Genomic DNA, 19,886 nt, shown 5'->3' with positions numbered 1-19,886 from the left:
GATCTCCCTCTCCTCCATTGTCGTGACTCCTTTGGGGTGCTAGCACACTCTAAGGTGTTTTCTCCATTTTCTTGTCCGTGTGGATACGTATAGAGGAGTGTACGCTTGACACTCTCGAGATCCGGCAACCTTTTGGACGAGCGAGATAAGCGAAGGGCTTCGCAACAAGGATAACGCTTCTTGTTCATGTAGATCTAAGGTAGATCTAGGTTAGAAACATGTACATGATTTATTTTATATATCTTCACACGGATCCGTGGTAAGAGTTCAAGGTTTCTGCAATGCGAAAAATGATTTTTGTGGCTCGAAAGTCCCAACAGTGGTATCAGAGCCACGTGCGAAGAATGTACAAGTTTATATTTTAATTTTATGAAAATATTTCACCTTCCGAAATGGCAAGGTCTCGCCCAAATTATTTTGGGACAACGACTTAAGGCGCTGTTAGATCAAGATGGGACACTCGCGATATTCATTTCGCGAGAAGGGGCGCTGCCCCTAACCCCGCAAGCGGCATTGTCCCACGATCGCGCCAAAAAATCCGCTAAACGGGACCGCCGGGAAGTTGTGACTCATAAAATCGATAAAATCAGTAGTAAAATTATAGAAATTTATGTAAAATACATAATTTAGAATTATGTGTGATTTTGTGATGGTCATGGCCCAAAAAACCCTAATATGATTGGTTAAAATGTGTTGTAATTCATAATATGGCCTGCACGCCATTTTTGTATTGTGCGTGTTGTATATGTTATATGCGACCTGTGCGTCGTGCCTCTCTTTTATATTCTTGTTGTAAATAGATTTTAGATTCGAATGTAACTCGAGTTTCATATTTGTAATGTACAAAATGAAGCGGTGGAAGGCCCACTCAAGAAGGAGTTACGAGGAGGGTGATTTCAACACATAGCGGTCAAAGGGAGGCGCTTGAAGAAGTCGTTGACCCTAGGTTGACTGTCCGATCTTTTCATTGGCTTGAAAAGATCGTAGTAGGGCCATGACCTCATCACAAAATAATTAATTATCTATCATTTCTTGTGTATGTGATGCATGATAATGTAGGGTAATTAGTGCCTTGATGTGTATATGATACACATTCACGATTAGATTAGATCTTAATCAAGTCAACTTGAAATGCCTACCAAGTTTTGATACCCATCACTACCTCGATCATTTGTTGTTGTTGAATCTGCCAAAGCAGAGCAACGCATATTATCTTGGTAGGGTGCGGAGGGACAACTTTGGTCCCGCCTATCAAAGCTTGGGTGAGTACAAACTCAATTAGATTGAGCATAACTAGTTAACTCAATTGGATTGGGTAAAACTATAGGCATTTTTCAATGGTTGGACGATAGGATAAAAATCACATTTATACTAAATCTTGGGCGATTTAGCCAAAGCTAACTCAAGTTTTAATATAAATGAGATTTTTGATCCTATAAACAAGAGTTTCATAGAGATGTAATTGATAATTCGTTATCTACCGATCATACTAAGTCTTGAGCGATTTAGCCAAAGCTAACTCAAGTCATAGTATGATGTGGATCTTGTCTCATGAAAATTATAGCGAATTGGTATGAATCTAGTAGTGTGGTTTGACCACATCCATGACTTGATTCTATAAAAGCTCTATAATTCAGTGGGAGTATCATTTAGTTAAAGGCCTAATTAAATAATAAATGGAATATGAATTTACTTTCTGCATTATTTCTGTTGTAGATTGCCATGTCGACAAACACAAACACCTTCTCCCTGCGTTCTGTCCTTGACAAGGACAAGCTCAATAGAGCTAATTTCCTGGACTGGTATATGAATCTGAGAATTGTTGTCACACAAGAAAGGAAACTGTACGTCCTGGAGCAGCCCATTCCCGAGGCACCTCCTGCCACTGCCGCGTGAGCTGACCAAGATGCTTATAAGAAGCATCAAGATGATGCATTAGATGTGTCATGCCTCATGCTCGCGACCATGAACTCTGAGCTTCAGAAGCAACACGAGTTGATGTCTGCTTATGATATGGTTGAACATCTTCGTCAATTATATCAAGGACAAGTGAGGCACGAAAGATTCGAGATCTCCAAGGCACTGCTTGAGTGCAAGATGCAAGATGGGACTCCCGTAGGTCCATATGTGCTCAAGATGATTGGGTATATAGAGAACCTACAGAGGTTGGGATTCCCACTTGGCCAAGAACTGGCCACTGACTTGATCTTGCAATCCTTGCCAGAGAGCTACAGTCAATTTGTCATGAATTACAACATGAACGAAATTGACAAGCCACTTCCTGAGCTGCTAAGCATGTTAAGAACTGCTGAGCTCAACCTTAAGAAGGTAAAGCCCAACTCCATGTTGATGGTGCAAAAGCATAAAGGCAAGGGCAAGCCTAAAGGTAAGGGACAGTCCTAAGACAAGGGCAAAGGCAAGATAATGAAACCTAAAGGAGGGGTTGCCAAGGATGCTACCTGCTTCCACTGCGGTCAGACCGGGCACTGGAAGAGGAACTGCAAAGTATATCTGGAAGATCTTAAGAAGAAAAGAAGTGAGACTTCTACTTCAGGTATATATGTTATAGAAGTCCATCTATCTATTTCTATATCGTGGTTATTGGATACCGGATATGCTTCTCACATTTGTACTAATACGCAGGCGATGAGAAATAGCAGGGCATTGATGAAGGGCGAGGTGGACCTACGAGTAGGCAATGGAGCATGGGTTGCTTCTGTTGCTGTAGGAACTTACTATCTATCTCTGCCCTCTGGGCTTGTACTAGAATTAGATGAATGTTGTTATGTGCCTGCTCTTACAAAGAACATCATTTCAGTCTCTTGTTTGGATAAGAAATGCTTTTCTTTTGTAATAAAGAACAAATGTTGTTATGTTTATTTAAAAGATATGTTCTACTGTAGTGCACCTCTGATGAACGGATTCTATATTCTAGACTTAGAGAACCCCATCTATAACATAAATATCAAAAGGTTCAAGTCAAATGATATGAACCAAACCTATCTCTGGCATTGCCGCTTAGGTCATATAAATGAGAATCGCTTATCCCAGCTCCATAAAGATGGTTTGCTGGACTCATTTGATTTTGAATCATATGAGACATGCGAGTCATGCCTACGAGGCAAGATGACCAAGACTCCCTTTAGTGGACACAGCGAAAGAGCGACTGAGTTGTTAGGACTTATACATAGTGATGTATGTGGCCCTTTCAAAGTCGCTGCCAGAGGTGGTTATAGGTACTTCATCACATTTACTGATGATTTCAGTAGATATGGTTGGGTGTAATGTAATCTTGCTTGTAATGTAATCAAATTTGAAATGTAATGTAATGTAATCTTGATTACATTACTACGTTTGGTAATGTAATGTATGTAATCTTTGATTACAAGGATAATTATATTCTTTTGTTTGGTGTCCATTATTTTTATAAAGAATGTAATTCATATTATTATAAAATGACAAAAATATCCTGCGACCTCTACCGATAGCTAATGCACCTCTGCCGGAGCTTGCGACAACCAACAGTCGTCGCCTCCTCCGCCGGCAGCCGCCACCGGCAACCGGCGACGATCGTCAGCGGCGACCAACGGTGGTCGTCGGCGACGATCGTCAGCGGCGGCCAACGGTGGTCGGCGGCGGCGGCGGTGGTCGTCGGCGGCCGGCGGTGGTCGAGGATGACCGGTAGGTGGGGTAGACGGCGGTGGGCAGCGGCAGCCGACGACAATGGATGGCGGCCACGATGGTCTAGGGGTATATTCGGCATTTAAATTTTGGTTAAACGGTGACCTCGTAATGTAATCCGATTACATAGTATTTGCTTTGTAATCCAGATTACAAAACTTCACTACATTTTGTAATCCAGATTACATTACATTACAAGTTTAAAATTAAACCAAACAAAATAATCAACCTTGTAATGTAATCCTGATTCCATTACAAGGCAGATTACACCCTACCAAACGTAGCCATAAGTCACAATCTTTTGAAAAGTTCAAAGAATTCAAGAATGAAGTACAAAACCAGCTAGACAAAAGTATTAAGATACTTCGATCAGATCGAGGTGGAGAATACCTTAGCCATGAGTTTCGTGACTATCTAGCTGAGTGTGGGATTCTATCCCAACTCACTCCTCCTGGAACACCACAGTGGAATGGTGTATTCGAAAGGAGGAATCGTACCCTATTAGATATGCTACGGTCTATGATGAGTCACACAGATCTTCCTATGTCTTTTTGGGGATATACTCTAGACACAGCAGCCTTCATCACACTTAACCGTGTTCCATCCAAGGCTGTGATAAAGACACCATATAGGATATAGATTGGGAGAGATGCCCAGGTATCTTTTATGAGAATTTGGGGTTATGAGGCTTACGTTCGACGTCAAGTCTCGGACAAACTGGAACCCAAATCCGACAAGTGCTATTTTATTGGATATCCCAAGGAAACGAAAAGATATTACTTCTACATTCCCAGTCAACACAAAATGTTTGTGTCTAAGACTGGGGTATTTCTAAAAAGAGACTTTGTTTCTAGAAAAACTAGTGGGAGTACGTTCGATCTTGAAGAAGTTCAAGATATGGATCATAGCACTAAGGCCTTGATGGAAGTTGAACTGGAACCACAAAGTGTTGTGGATGATGAGATTGTTCCACAAGGAGTTGAGGAACAACAGCCAGTTCAAGTAGACCTACCTCTTCACAGGTCTAATAGGGTACGTCGTCAGTCTGAGAGATACTCATTTCTCTTGTCTGACCATGATGACGTTATACTCATTGAGAATGAGCCTATCTCCTATCAGGAAGCTGTGATGATACCAGATTCTGAGTCATGGCTAGAGGCCATGAGATCCAAGATGGAATCCATGTACACCAACCAAGTATGGACTTTGGTTGATCCACCTGAAGGTGTCAAACCCATTGGGTGTAAGTGGGTCTTTAAGAGAAAGACTGACATGAATGGACTTATTACCTATAAGGGTCGCTTGGTAGCTAAATGTTTCAAGAAAATTCATGGTATTGACTATGATAAAACTTTTTCTCCAGTAGAGATGTTTAAGTCCATTCGGATCATGCTTGCTATTGCAGCATACCACGATTATGAGATCTGGCAGATAGATGTCAAAACCGCTTTTCTAAATAGAAACTTGCTCGAGAATGTGTACATGACACAACCTGAGGGTTTTGAAGATCCACAGCATACTAGCAGAGTATGCAAGCTGCATAAGTCCATTTATAGACTAAAGCAAGCTTCTCGGAGCTGGAATCTTCGATTCGATGATGCGATCAAACAGTTTGGTTTAATCAAGAATGAAGATGAGCTCTGTGTCTACAAGAAGGTTTTTGGGAATACAATTATCTTCCTTGTATTGTATGTGGATGACATACTACTCATTGGAAATGACATCCCTTTGATGTAGTCTGTAAAAACATGACTGGGGAATTGTTTCTCAATGAAGGGCTTAGGTGAAGCAGCTTGTATTCTAGGAATAAAGATCTATAGAGATAGATCTAAGAGATTGCTTGGCCTAAGTCAAAGTACATATATTGACACGGTATTACTACGGTTTGCCATTCAGAATTCTAAAAAAAGATTTCTGCTGATGTCACATGGTGTGAGTCTTTCTAAGACTCAAAGTCCCTCTTCTAGAGAGGAGAGAGACCACATGGATAAGATCCCTTATGCCTCAGCCATAGGATCTATCATGTACGTCATGCTATGTACTCGTCTTGATGTTTCATATGCTTTGAGCATGACGAGCAGATACCAGTCAGATCCAGGTGAGCATCACTAGATAGCGGTCAAGAATATTCTTAAGTACCTGAGAATGACTAAAGACTATTTCTTGATATTTGGAGGCGATGGCGAGCTAGCTGTAAAGGGTTACAGTGATGTCAGCTTCCAAACTGACCAGGATGATTATAGATCGCAGTCTGGGTTCGTGTTTTGTTTGAATGGTGGTGATGTGAGATGGAAGAGTTCGAAGCAGGACACAGTTGTTGATTCTACAATAGAGGCCGAGTATATTGCTGCATCAAAAGCAGCAAAGGAGGCAGTTTAGATTCGCAAGTTCATTACTGAGCTTGGGGTGGTTCCTAACATAGTCGATCCTATAGAGCTCTATTGTGACAATAATGGAGCAATTGCATAGGCTAAGGAACCTTGCTCACACTAGCGGACCAAACATATACTACGACGCTTCCATCTCATTCGAGAGATCATCGATATAGGAGATGTGAAGATTTGCAGAGTACCCACAGAGGCTAACGTCGTTGATCCCTTGACCAAGGCTTTGGCACAGAGAAAGCATGATGGTCATACTAGGTCATTAGGTGTTAAAGCCTACACTGATTGACACTAGTGCTAGTGGGAGATTGTTAGTTAGAGCCCTAGAGCCAATCATATGATGATTGTTGTATGAACTTGATGTATCATATTCCTATATACTTATAAAGGCATTTCTTTATGGTTATTATACTTACTTGTATTGGTGCCAAATAACTAACTATAATAGCGTCCTTGAGTAGAAGGTTCTTATCTATATCAATCGATTGGTTGAATTGATAGTGAGATGATATAGAGAACACTACTCTTAATCATTTCTAGTCAAGTATTAACATTTAGGGACAATGTTAATGCGATGAGACTAGCATGTAGGTCAACTTGATGACTTGATCTCACAAGTCATGGATATAGAGATATCAAGTTGACACATGGGTATGCATTGGAGAATGTATACTGAATGACCTGCCATGAGAAAGTATCATGGATCGTTATATGAGTGTCATATACTTTCTCATGTGACTATTAGTATGACTATCAGTCCTTGGACCTGAAGTCACCATGGTTCCCTACATAAGGAGTTGCATACTTTGGCTTCGTCAAACGTCACCCATAACTGGGTGAACTATAAAGGCGATTACTAGGTATATAACAAATTATGTGGAGGGATGTGAGTGATGTAGATGAGATTTATCCCTCCTATATGACGGGAGTGACATCATGATTCTTGATAGAGTGAGACCACTAAGTGCATGACCATGCCCAAATGAGTCAATATGAGATATTGAGTTCATTTGTTTAGAGTGAGTCTACTTGGAGTTCAAGATATAAATTGATTAGAGGATGACACGGTCTATGCCTCATTTGATCAATTTAGATGTCAAGGATAGAAGGACGTTGTCACATATTATGAGAGTCACAATTAGTAGTCACAAAGGTGATGTTAGATCTCAACATTCTTGTAACTTGGGTAGTAATGATATGTTGCTAGATACCGCTCATTACTTATGCTTCTAAATGGGTTTAGGAGCATTGCCAACGTTACAAGAACCTATAGGGTCACACACAAAGGGCAATTAGATGGAGAATATGTTCATATGATGGACTAAGAGGATTAGGTTCATATGATGAACCAAATTGGATTAAGAGTAATCCAAATTAGACTAATTGAGTTGGACTCAATTTGATTCATGTGTTGAATGACTCTAATTTAGATTATGACTCATTGAATCAATTTAATTCAATGAATAGAGATTCATTAAATCAAAATGACTTGAATCAATGGTTAGATTTGATCAACCATGGGAGATAAATGGGTCAAGTTTGACTTGACTTGAGAGGGAAGATGAAGAGTCAAGTTTGACTTGACCAAATGCCACCTCATTTGTGACTTGGCATGGGTCAACCAATGATGGTGTTCCACATCATCAAGAGCCACCTCATTGTGTGCCACCTCATGAGGAAGACCAAGAGCCATGACTTTTGGTATTACATGGAGGTATATAGCATTCAATGTATGGCCGACCAAATTAAGTGTTGCATTCACTCTTTCTTCTTCCTCCTCTCTTCTTTCTTGATCTCCCTCTCCTCCATTGTCGTGACTCCTTTGGGGTGTTGGTTGCTACTCGGAAAACCTATAGGTTCCACTGTACAAAATTTTTGTACAAAGGTCTGAACCTTTTCCTAGCTACCATGTGTTCTTTTAAATTAAATTTTGGATCGCCTGCGGAACTTTACACGTTTGATCCAAAACTTAATCTATTTGTTCTTTTAGGTTTTGACTTGGATCTCCTGCGGAACTTAACACGTTTGACCCAAGTCTCCTTAAGTTATTAATTCCATTAAATATTAATTTCCATAAAAGGTTCCCAGTGCTGACGTGGCGAGGCACATGGCCTTCTTGGATATGGGAGCAACCACCACCGACTAGACAAAACCTTTAATAGAAAGCTAATATTTAATTTCCTAAAATAACTTTAGGTTAACCAAAGAGAACAATCAAATCACAAGGAAAAGAAAGAAACAAAAGAACACAACTTCGAAAAACCATATTCGAAACACTAGAACGTAAGCCTCTTGTATTTAGTATTATTTCCAAAAATAACTAGTATGATGCGGAAAGAAAAATTACTAGTTATACCTTTTAGAAAAACCTCTTGATCTTCTACCGTATTCCTCTTCTTATCCCGGACGTCGTGTGGGCGACGATCTTCCGAGACGAGAACCACCACGCACCTTCTTCTTCTCCAAGCAAGGTTAGCCACAAGAAGAACCACCTCCAAGGAAGAAGAACTTGATCACCACCAATGCTCCAAGGGATCTTCAAGATGAGGCTTCCTCCTCTTCTTCTTCTTCTCCTTCCTAGGTCCGGCCACCAACAAGAGCTCCAAGAGATGTATGGTTCGGCCACCAAAAGAGAAGAAAGGAGAAAGGCTAGGGCCGGCCACAAGAAGAAGAAAAAAGGGAGAGAAAAATAGAATAGATTCGTTAGCCATGAAGCCTCCTCTACCCCCTCTTTTATAATCCTTGATCTTGGCAAATAAGGAAATTTTAATAAAAACTTCCTTAATTCTTTTGCCATTGAAAAGGAAAATTTATTTAATTAAAAATAATTTCCTTTCTCAATTTTATAATGGCCGGCCACAAGAAAAAAACTCCAAGCAAATAAAATTTTAAACACCAATTAAAACTTCCTTATTTGCTTCCGGAATTTTATAAAATTTCTCAATAATTTTTATCCCTTCATGATTGGTTTATAAAAAGGAAATTTAATAAATTAAAATCTTTCTTTTAAACATGTGGATAAAAAGAAAGTTATCTCTAAAAATTAAAATCTCTTTTAATCTACAAATAAGGAAAGATATCAAATCTTTTCTTAATCTCTTGTAGAAACTTATAAAAGAGAATATTTAATTTTTAAACTTTCTTTTAAATCATGAACATGTTTAAAAAGGAAAGTTTTCTTAAAATTTAAAATCCTCCTTTAATCAACAAATAAGGAAAGATTTCAAATTTTAAACTCTCTTTTAAACATATAGATGATTTACAAATAAGGAAAGTTTTACCAAAAATTAAAACCATCCTTTTAAACTACAAATAAGGAAAGAGATTAATCTCTTCTCTTAATCTTTTGTAGAAAGCTATAAAAGGAAATTTTTAATTTTTAAACTCTCTTTTAAAAACATGATATCCACATAATAAATAATTTTAATAAAATCCTTTTAATATTCTAGTGGCGGCCACCTAAGCTTGGGACCCAAGCTTTGGCGGCCACCAACTCGACTCATCCATCTTGGTCGGGCCTAGCTTGGGTTCCAAGCTAGCTTGGCCGGCCCATTGGATGGGTAAGAAGGTGGTATGCGGTGGGTATAAATCTCATATACTAGAGGCTACGATAGGGACCGAGAGGAGGAATTGGTTTGGTCTCCCGATAAAATTAAGCATCCCGTGTTCGCCCCGAACACACAACTTAATTTTATCAATAATAATTCATTCCACTAGAGAACTATTATTGAACTACCGCACCAATCCCAAATTACATTTTGGGCTCCTTCTTATTATGAGTGTGTTAGTCTCCATGTGTTTAAGATAACAAATGTCCACTAATTAAGTAAGTTACCGACAACTCACTTAATTAATATCTAGCTCCAAGAGTAGTACCACTCAACTTCATCGTCATGTCGGACTAAGTCCACCTGCAGGGTTTAACATGACAATCCTTATGAGCTCCTCTTGGGGACATTCTCAACCTAGATTACTAGGACACAGTTTCCTTCTATAATCAACAACACACACTATAAGTAATATCATTTCCCAATTTATCGGGCTTATTGATTCATCGAACTAAATCTCACCCATTGATAAATTAAAGAAATAAATATCAAATATATGTGCTTGTTATTATATTAGGATTAAGAGCACACACTTCCATAATAACTGAGGTCTTTGTTCCTTTATAAAGTCAGTATAAAAGAACGACCTCAAATGGTCCTACTCAATACACTCTAAGTGTACTAGTGTAATTATATAGTTAAGATATACTAATACCTAATTACACTACGACCTTCCAATGGTTTGTTCCTTTCCATCTTGGTCGTGAGCTACTGTTTATAATTTATAAGGAACCAATAACATGATCTTCTGTGTGTGACACCACACACCATGTTATCTACAATATAAATTAATTGAGTAACTACATTTATCATAAATGTAGACTTTTGACCAATGTGATTCTTATTTCTAGATAAATATTTATACCAAAAGCTAGGCTTTTAGTATACACTCTAACAATCTCCCACTTATACTAAAAGACTAAGCTGTCATATCTGCTGCCATACATCTGATTCCCATGCCTTTCAAAAAGCTCTTGCCTTAAGGACCTTAGGTTATCATCTGATGCAATCTAGGCGGCAACAACTTCTCCTCGTTTATACGATTTCTCGTATTGGGTGGTACTTGCGCTCTATTGTGTTTACTTGCCTTATAGACTTATGGTTTCTTCGAGTTTGTTACTGCACCAACATTATTACAATAAATTGTAATAATCTTTGGACAAACCAGAAATCATATCTAAATCTATCTTGAGGTTATTGAGTCATTCAGCTTTTATGGCTACCTTAGAGGCTTGCCATATACTAAGCTTCTATGGTGGAGTCCAGATAAACACCTATGCTTATCACTCTTCCATAGTTATGACTTTACCTCCTAAAGTAAACACAAAACCCCGAGGTTGACTTAATATTGTCCCTATCCGATTGGAAGTTAAAATCCATGCAACCCACAGGGACCAAAATAACTGCCTTGTAAACTAGCATATAATCTCTAGTGCCTCTAAGGTACTTATATGCTTTACTGCAGTCCAATGTCCTTGTCTAGGGTTACTTTGATATCTGCTAACTATGCCCTTGGCAAAACAGATTTTTGATCTCGTGCATAGCATACATTAGGTTGTCTAACTGCCGAAGCATAAAGAACTACCTACATGTCCTCAATCTCCTTTGATGTCATCGAAGACATCTCTTTAGATAAAAACACTCCATTCTTAAAAGGTAAGAAACCTTTCTAGGAGTTTTGCATGCTAAAAATGAGTAAGGTTTTTTTTTCGATATATTAAACTCGGGATATATCTATATATATTTTTCTTGCGATCCCTTATTACTTTGATCACAAAAATATATACATTCTCCCAAGTCCTTTATATCGAATTATTCGGACAACCATACCCTTACTTCTGACAACATTTTGATATTGTTTCCAACTACCAAAATTGTTATCTACGTATAGTACAAGAAACACCACCACGTTTCCATCACACCATTTGTATACACAAGACTTATCCGTTTACTCAATAAATCCAAAGATCTGGATTACTTTGATAAACTGGATGTTCCAAGACCTTGAAGCTTTGCCTCAGTCCATAGACTGATTGAGCTTTCACACAAGATGCTCTTAGCCCTTTATAATGAACCCTTCTGGTTTGCTTTATGTGGATGCTATCTTCAAGACTTCCATTAAGGAATGCTGTCTTGACATCCACTTGCCAAATAGATAAAAGAATCTGGATAGACTTAAACATGGCTACCAGTGAAAAGTTTCCTTTTTCATCAAGCCTTGCTTTGAAAGTTTCTACCTTCCTGTCTATCCCTCTTTTCCTATTATAGACCTTTTTACACCCAAAGGCTTTTACACCATTTGGTGGTTCTACAAGCTTCCAGATTTTATTAGAATATATATATTCTAATTCTTTTATTCATTACTCTTTGCCAAGATGCTGAATCTTTATCTTGGAGTGCTTCATCATATGTCCGGGATCAGGCTCATGTTCATTTGGGATCAAGTCCAAAGACTCTCCCAAAACATGAATCTCTTAGGTTGCTTGACAACCCTCCCACTATGAAGAGGCACTATCTGTAATTGTGTATCTTTTATGATACGTGTTGCAGTTTCTTGTGATATTTCATCTTGTACAGTTGGTACTAGATTAGACATGTCCTTTATTATTTCCTTAAGAACAAATTTACTTATGGGCATGTGGTTTATTACATAGTCCTATTCTAAAATCGGTCATTGATAATGACCTTCTGATTTTTAAGACTATAAACCTACTTTTGTTTCTCTAGGATAACTCACAAACAAGTGAACTCCTGCCCAACTTATCAGTGTCTCTTATGTGCTAGACCACCCAAATCCGAATATACTTCAGACTAGGCTTACGCCCATTCTGCAATTCTATGGGAGTAGAGAGTTCTGACTTTAGAAGGTATTATGTTCACTTCTGTTTCTAGTGTATATCCTTAAAACAAATTTGGTAATAACTCATCATCGATCTAATTATTCCATAAGAGCCCTATACCTTCTTTCTACTACACCATTCTGTTGGGGTGTACCAGGTGCAGTTAGTTGGGATTGAGTCCCGACTTCTGATAAGTGACTCCCAAATTATCCTAAGAGGTACTTGCCACTACGATCTTACCATAGTGACTTAATACTTTTACTTTAACATTTCTCCGCATCAGCCTTGTACTCTTTGAACTAATCAAAGTACTTAGTCTTGCGGCACATTAAGTAAATGTATTTGTATCTTGAATAGTTATCTATAAAATAGATGAAATATTCGATACTACCTCTTGCCTGGATAGTCATAGGATCACACAAATCAGAATGAACCAATTCCATCATATCTTTGGCTCCATACCCCTTTGACTTAAAAGCTTCTTGGTTATTTTTCCTTCCAAGTAAGACTCGTAGGTTGGAAAGATTTCCACTACTAATGAACCCAAAAGTTCATCAGCTACCAATGAATCCTACTTAAGTTAATATAACCTAGCCTTAGATGCCAAAGATATTAATGGTTCATTCCCGAAGGTTGCTTTCTCTTAAAATTAGAAGATATGTTATAATTTCCATTTATTACATCGTGGGAGTTATTGGATTATAAATTGTCAACCAACATACCAGAATCGATAACTTGTCTATTTTTCTTGATAACAGCTTTGTTATCAAAATAGACACAATATCTATTCTATAATAGTTTAGAAACTGAAATCAGGTTCTTCCTAAACTTAGTACGTAAAGACAATTACTAATAATCCAAATTTTATTCCTATTAGAGAATAAACCTCTCCCACTGCAATAGCTGCTACTTTTGCAGTAGTGCCCATGTGGACGGTGTTTTTTATTTTCATTTAGTTGTCGGGTTTCCTGGAACCCTGCAATCAATCAGTGGCTCCCATATCTACACACCAGGTACCGGTAGATAACTCCACTAAACATGTTTCAACTAATGAATAAAATACACCTATATTATTCTTAGTTCTAAGAGGACAGTCTACCTTAATGTCCAAATCCTATTTCCAATCAATTATAATTGGGACCACTAAGTATATCAGCTAGGGATTGATCATTATCCTAAGAATCGCAAAAATATTTGGTTAAGACCAACTCCTTAAAAATCCCATGAATTTTGTATGCCACGTTAGTGTGGACGTATACAAATTCAAAGAGGAAATTTTATCATTTAATTTTATTATCTCGTCATCCTAACTTTATGACGAATAAAATTAATAGTTGGTCTATCTTTAATCAAATATTTGGTCAAGACTCTAAATTTAAAATAATATTGATTCCTCTAACAATACTATTTAAATTTACCAACACCTCAAAACACCGTGAATTTTGCATGCCACGTTAGTGTGGACGTATACAAAATCAACATTTGTAAGAGGAGGGTTTTTACCCATTAACTATCTTGTCAACCTAACTTTATGACAAATAAAATTATCTCAAACACCGTTAATTTTGTATGCCACGTTAGTGTGGACGTATACAAAATCAATCATTTGTAAGAGGGGTTTTAACCCTTTAATTTTATTATCTTGTCAACCTAGTTTTATGACAAATTAATAGTTGGTTTCATTTGGTCACACAAATAATAGCAATGACTCCGATGGGAGGATACTATTAGATGTGTCTAAGTGTATACCATTACTTGACACTAAGTCCATTAATAAGATTATGCCCTTCCGGTTGGGGAAGATCACACGCTTAATTAACTTCCTATAGTCATCCAAAATGGAAGTCTGTTCTAGTGATCCGCAAACTAGCTCATCCGTTATGGAGGAAGGCACTGAGCCAACGCAAGCTTGTTTGCATCACTTACAAACCAAGAATGGAGACCATGGGATTTACTTAAAAATCCCTCTCCCACTTAGTTATTTATTAATGAGGAATTTTAACTATGCTAGCCTACTAAATATGTAAACTAACATGCACACACAGCACAATATAAAAGCAATAAATAGAAAATCTAATTTTCAACTATTATGGCTTTTATCTCTTGTTGTCCTCCGTGTGTTGTCATCCTAAGCTGCTGTCATATTTGGCCACTGCCACCGGGTCTAACTGTCGCATCCATCTTGCTCCTAGTTCCGCTGCGCCTCTGGTCCTTAGAAGGTTCCACGTTTTGTAAGATTCGATCCGCGACATAAATAAAATTTTACATTTTGATCCTATATTCCATAAAAGGAATGTACATGTATCTAGATCAAAAATAAAATCCTAATAAAACTAAATACAGCTCCTGCTGTATTTTATAATACAATCATGCACACACAATAAAATGCCCTTGACATGTCCAAAGGTCCAATCACACATATAATAACTATAAGTCATAATAGTTGGATCCTACATCCACAAAGTTAGCACATCCTACTATTATATCCTGCCTAAATTATGTATGACATGTGCATAATTAAACTAATACTAAATACACAGAGGCAAAACCCTAGCTCTGATACCAATTGTTGGTTGCTACTCGGAAAACCTATAGGTTCCACTGTACAAAAATTTTGTACAAAGGTCTGAACCTTTTCCTAGCTACCATGTGTTCTTTTAAATTAAATTTTGGATCGCCTGCGGAACTTTACACGTTTGATCCAAAACTTAATCTATTTGTTCTTTTAGGTTTTGACTTGGATCTCCTGGAACTTAACACGTTTGACCCAAGTCTCCTTAAGTTATTAATTCCATTAAATATTAATTTCCATAAAGGTTCCAGTCTTGGCGTGGCGAGGCACATGGCCTTCTTGGATATGGGAGCAACCACCACCGACTAGACAAAACCTTTAATAGAAAGCTAATATTTAATTTCCTAAAATAACTTTAGGTTAACCAAAGAGAACAATCAAATCACAAGGAAAAGAAAGAAACAAAAGAACACAACTTGGAAAACCATATTCGAAACACTAGAACGTAAGCCTCTTGTATTTAGTATTATTTCCAAAAATAACTAGTATGATGCGGAAAGAAAAATTACTAGTTATACCTTTTAGAAAAACCTCTTGATCTTCTACCGTATTCCTCTTCTTATCCTGGACGTCGTGTGGGCGACGATCTTCCGAGACGAGAACCACCACGCACCTTCTTCTTCTCCAAGCAAGGTTCGGCCACAAGAAGAACCACCTCCAAGGAAGAAGAACTTTATCACCACCAATACTCCAAGGGATCTTCAAGATGAGGCTTCCTCCTCTTCTTCTTCTCCTTCCTAGGTCCGGCCACCAACAAGAGCTCCAAGAGATGTATGGTTCGGCCACCAAAAGAGAAGAAAGGAGAAAGGCTAGGGCCGGCCACAAGAAGAAGAAAAGAGGGAGAGAAAAAATAGAATAGATTCGTTAGCCATGAAGCCTCCTCTACCCCCTCTTTTATAATCCTTGATCTTGGCAAATAAGGAAATTTTAATAAAAACTTCCTTAATTCTTTTGCCATTGAAAAGGAAAATTTATTTAAAAATAATTTCCTTTCTCAATTTTATAATGGCCGGCCACAAGAAAAAAACTCCAAGCAAATAAAATTTTAAACACCAATTAAAACTTCCTTATTTGCTTCCGGAATTTTATAAAAATTTCTCAATAATTTTTATCCCTTCATGATTGGTTTATAAAAAGGAAATTTAATAAATTAAAATCTTTCTTTTAAACATGTGGATAAAAAGAAAGTTATCTCTAAAAATTAAAATCTCTTTTAATCTACAAATAAGGAAAGATATCAAATCTTTTCTTAATCTCTTGTAGAAACTTATAAAAGAGAATATTTAATTTTTAAACTTTCTTTTAAATCATGAACATGTTTAAAAAGGAAAGTTTTCTTAAAATTTAAAATCCTCCTTTAATCAACAAATAAGGAAAGATTTCAAATTTTAAACTCTCTTTTAAACATATAGATGATTTACAAATAAGGAAAGTTTTACCAAAATTAAAACCATCCTTTTAAACTACAAATAAGGAAAGAGATTAATCTCTTCTCTTAATCTTTTGTAGAAATCTATAAAAGGAAATTTTTAATTTTTAAACTCTCTTTTAAAAACATGATATCCTCATAAGAAATAATTTTAATAAAATCCCCTTTTAATATTCTAGTGGTCGGCCACCTAAGCTTGGGACCCAAGTTTTGGCCGGCCACCAACTTGACTCATCCACTTGGTCTTGGCCGGCCCTAGCTTGGGTTCCAAGCTAGCTTGGCCGGCCCCATTGGATGGGTAAGAAGGTGGTATGCGGTGGGTATAAATCTGTATATAAGAGGCTACGATAGGGACCGAGAGGAGGAATTGGTTTTGGTCTCCCGATAAAATTAAGCATCCCGTGTTCGCCCCGAACACACAACTTAATTTTATCAATAATAATTCATTCCACTAGAGAACTATTATTGAACTACCGCACCAATCCCAAATTACATTTTGGGCTCCTTCTTATTATGAGTGTGTTAGTCTCCCTGTGTTTAAGATAACAAATGTCCACTAATTAAGTAAGTTACTGACAACTCACTTAATTAATATCTAGCTCCAAGAGTAGTACCACTCAACTTCATCGTCATGTCGGACTAAGTCCACCTGCAGGGTTTAACATGACAATCCTTATGAGCTCCTCTTGGGGACATTCTCAACCTAGATTACTAGGACACAGTTTCCTTCTATAATCAACAACACACACTATAAGTAATATCATTTCCCAATTTATCGGGCTTATTGATTCATCGAACTAAATCTCACCCATTGATAAATTAAAGAAATAAATATCAAATATATGTGCTTGTTATTATATTAGGATTAAGAGCACACACTTCCATAATAACTGAGGTCTTTGTTCCTTTATAAAGTCAGTATAAAAAGAACGACCTCAAATGGTCCTACTCAATACACTCTAAGTGTACTAGTGTAATTATATAGTTAAGATATACTAATACCTAATTACACTACGACCTTCCAATGGTTTGTTCCTTTCCATCTTGGTCGTGAGCTACTGTTTATAATTTATAAGGAACCAATAACATGATCTTCTGTGTGTGACACCACACACCATGTTATCTACAATATAAATTAATTGAGTAACTACATTTATCATAAATGTAGACTTTTGACCAATGTGATTCTTATTTCTAGATAAATATTTATACCAAAAGCTAGGCTTTTAGTATACACTCTAACATGGGGTGCTAGCACACTCTAAGGTGTTTTCTCCATTTTCTTGTCCGTGTGGATACGTATAGAGGAGTGTACGCTTGACACTCTCGAGATTCAGCAACATTTTGGACGAGCGGGATAAGCGAAGGGCTTCGCAACAAGGGTAACACTTCTTGTTCATGTAGATCTAAGGTAGATCTAGGTTAGAAACATGTACATGATTTATTTTATATATCTTCGCACGGATCCGTGGCAAGACTTCGAGGTTTTCGCAACGCAAAAAGCGTTTTTGCGGCTCGAAAGTCCCAACATAATGGACCAGATGTCGTATGTCACCTTTAATTCATTGATGTGTCTAAAAAAATTTATTATTTTTACAATAAATATCTGACCATAGAATTTGTAATAGAGAGTAGGGCTTGTTAGTTGAATAACCAATAGCTGCTACATATTGTGGCAACTCTCAACTCTGGATTAGCTGCTACACGTTGTAGAAGCTAATCCGCAGAAACTGCTACACGATGTGGCAGCTACGTGTCTGGAGTTTCTCCGCAAATGTGTAGCAGCTAATTCGTATTAACTGCTACATAGTGTAGCAGCTACTCTTGAGAAGCTGTTACACGTTGAAGCAGCTTCGGACAACTAGCTGCTACAATGTGCTGCAGTAGTAGCTACAATATGTAGTAGCTTCTAACTAATTATAGGTTAATTGATAAAATGTGTAGAAGCTCATTTGTGTGATCTAAATAAAAAAATGAGATTGACAAACTAACAACTTGTTGAGCGTAAATGAAGATGACTTGGAAACTATAGTTGGGTTTGATATACATAAATAGAATAATATTAATATATTAAATATAGATAATAACATAAGACATACATAATCTTAAGCCAAAAAGTTAATACACACACTAATGCTAAAATCATTTGCTTTATAGCATTCTCTAATGTTACATTAAATTGAGATAGTTATCGTCACACTTGGACAAATCCAATTTAAATCTTTTTCTTTCATAGAAGGGCAGCATCGCTAGGGAGATGTGAGGCTGAGCTTCACAAAGAGTGATATTTCACTCATTCTTTTAATTTATAACATCCTCTAATGCCCCATTGACCTGGGACAGTTGTCGTCGCAGTTGCACAAGTTCAGTTTGGTTCTTTTTCTCTCGAAAAAGGGAAGCTTCTAACTCCTTCACCTAGTTCCATTATTTTGAGAAAATCTTAATATAGCCATAAACAACATGATGTTCCATGGCTAGACTAAGATATCTATTACAATTATTTTAAAAAATTCTAGATTCCAAGGAAAGAAAGTTATATATATAATATAAGAAGAATGCATAATACAAACCGAGAAGCACACGAGTTTATTGATATAGATGATTTTTCAAGGGAAGAAGATGTAGAGCTTGAATCCTCTTCGATAGGGGGTTCTTTAACACCACCCAGATTGTGTTTCATCTTCCTGCTAAAGCAAGACATGATAATGAAATAGCTATAATGTAGACCAAAGGCAAGGCAACGTGAAAGAGTTTGTTAGGTTAATAGACGCTTTATAGGAAAAGAGGCTCAAGCAACCCTAACTCTTGATAAAGACTAGTCAAATGGAAGCGTCTCTTGATAAAGACTAGTCAAATGGAAGCGTCTTTTTGATACCATGGGTTATCAAAAGACTTAGTACAACTCCTTAACACATGGGAAAAGATAAGATTATAATACAGATAGTAAAGACAAGGATAATCAACCGTCAGGCATTCTTCTGTGCACCAAGGTACAAAAGCTGCTACAACGTGCCACAGTTTAAAATGTTTCAATCGTAAATATTACTAGCCCTACAGTGCCTACACACTGATAAAAAAAAATTAGTGAATACAGTGCCTACACACTGACTCAAAACTTTCACCCCTAACAGAATACTTACGATGGAGGTGAAGATTTAGATAAGAATCAAGTCATCGCAGTGAGATTGATTGACGAAGACACCATGTGGGCATCGATCTACTATGATTGAAATTCTTTCAAAGTGTTTGTCACACAGCAAGTTTAGGGGTTAAACCTTTGGCCAATGAGGGTAAAAATATAATTGCACAATAATTGCAAAAAGTTAATTGGTCAGAAAAGGTTATTTGGAGATCAGGGGTACCTACTACGTG

The sequence above is a fragment of the Zingiber officinale genome, chromosome 11B, assembly GCF_018446385.1.
Source record: "Zingiber officinale cultivar Zhangliang chromosome 11B, Zo_v1.1, whole genome shotgun sequence".
Lineage (NCBI taxonomy): Eukaryota > Viridiplantae > Streptophyta > Magnoliopsida > Zingiberales > Zingiberaceae > Zingiber > Zingiber officinale.
Note: the sequence above shows the minus strand (reverse complement) of the source record.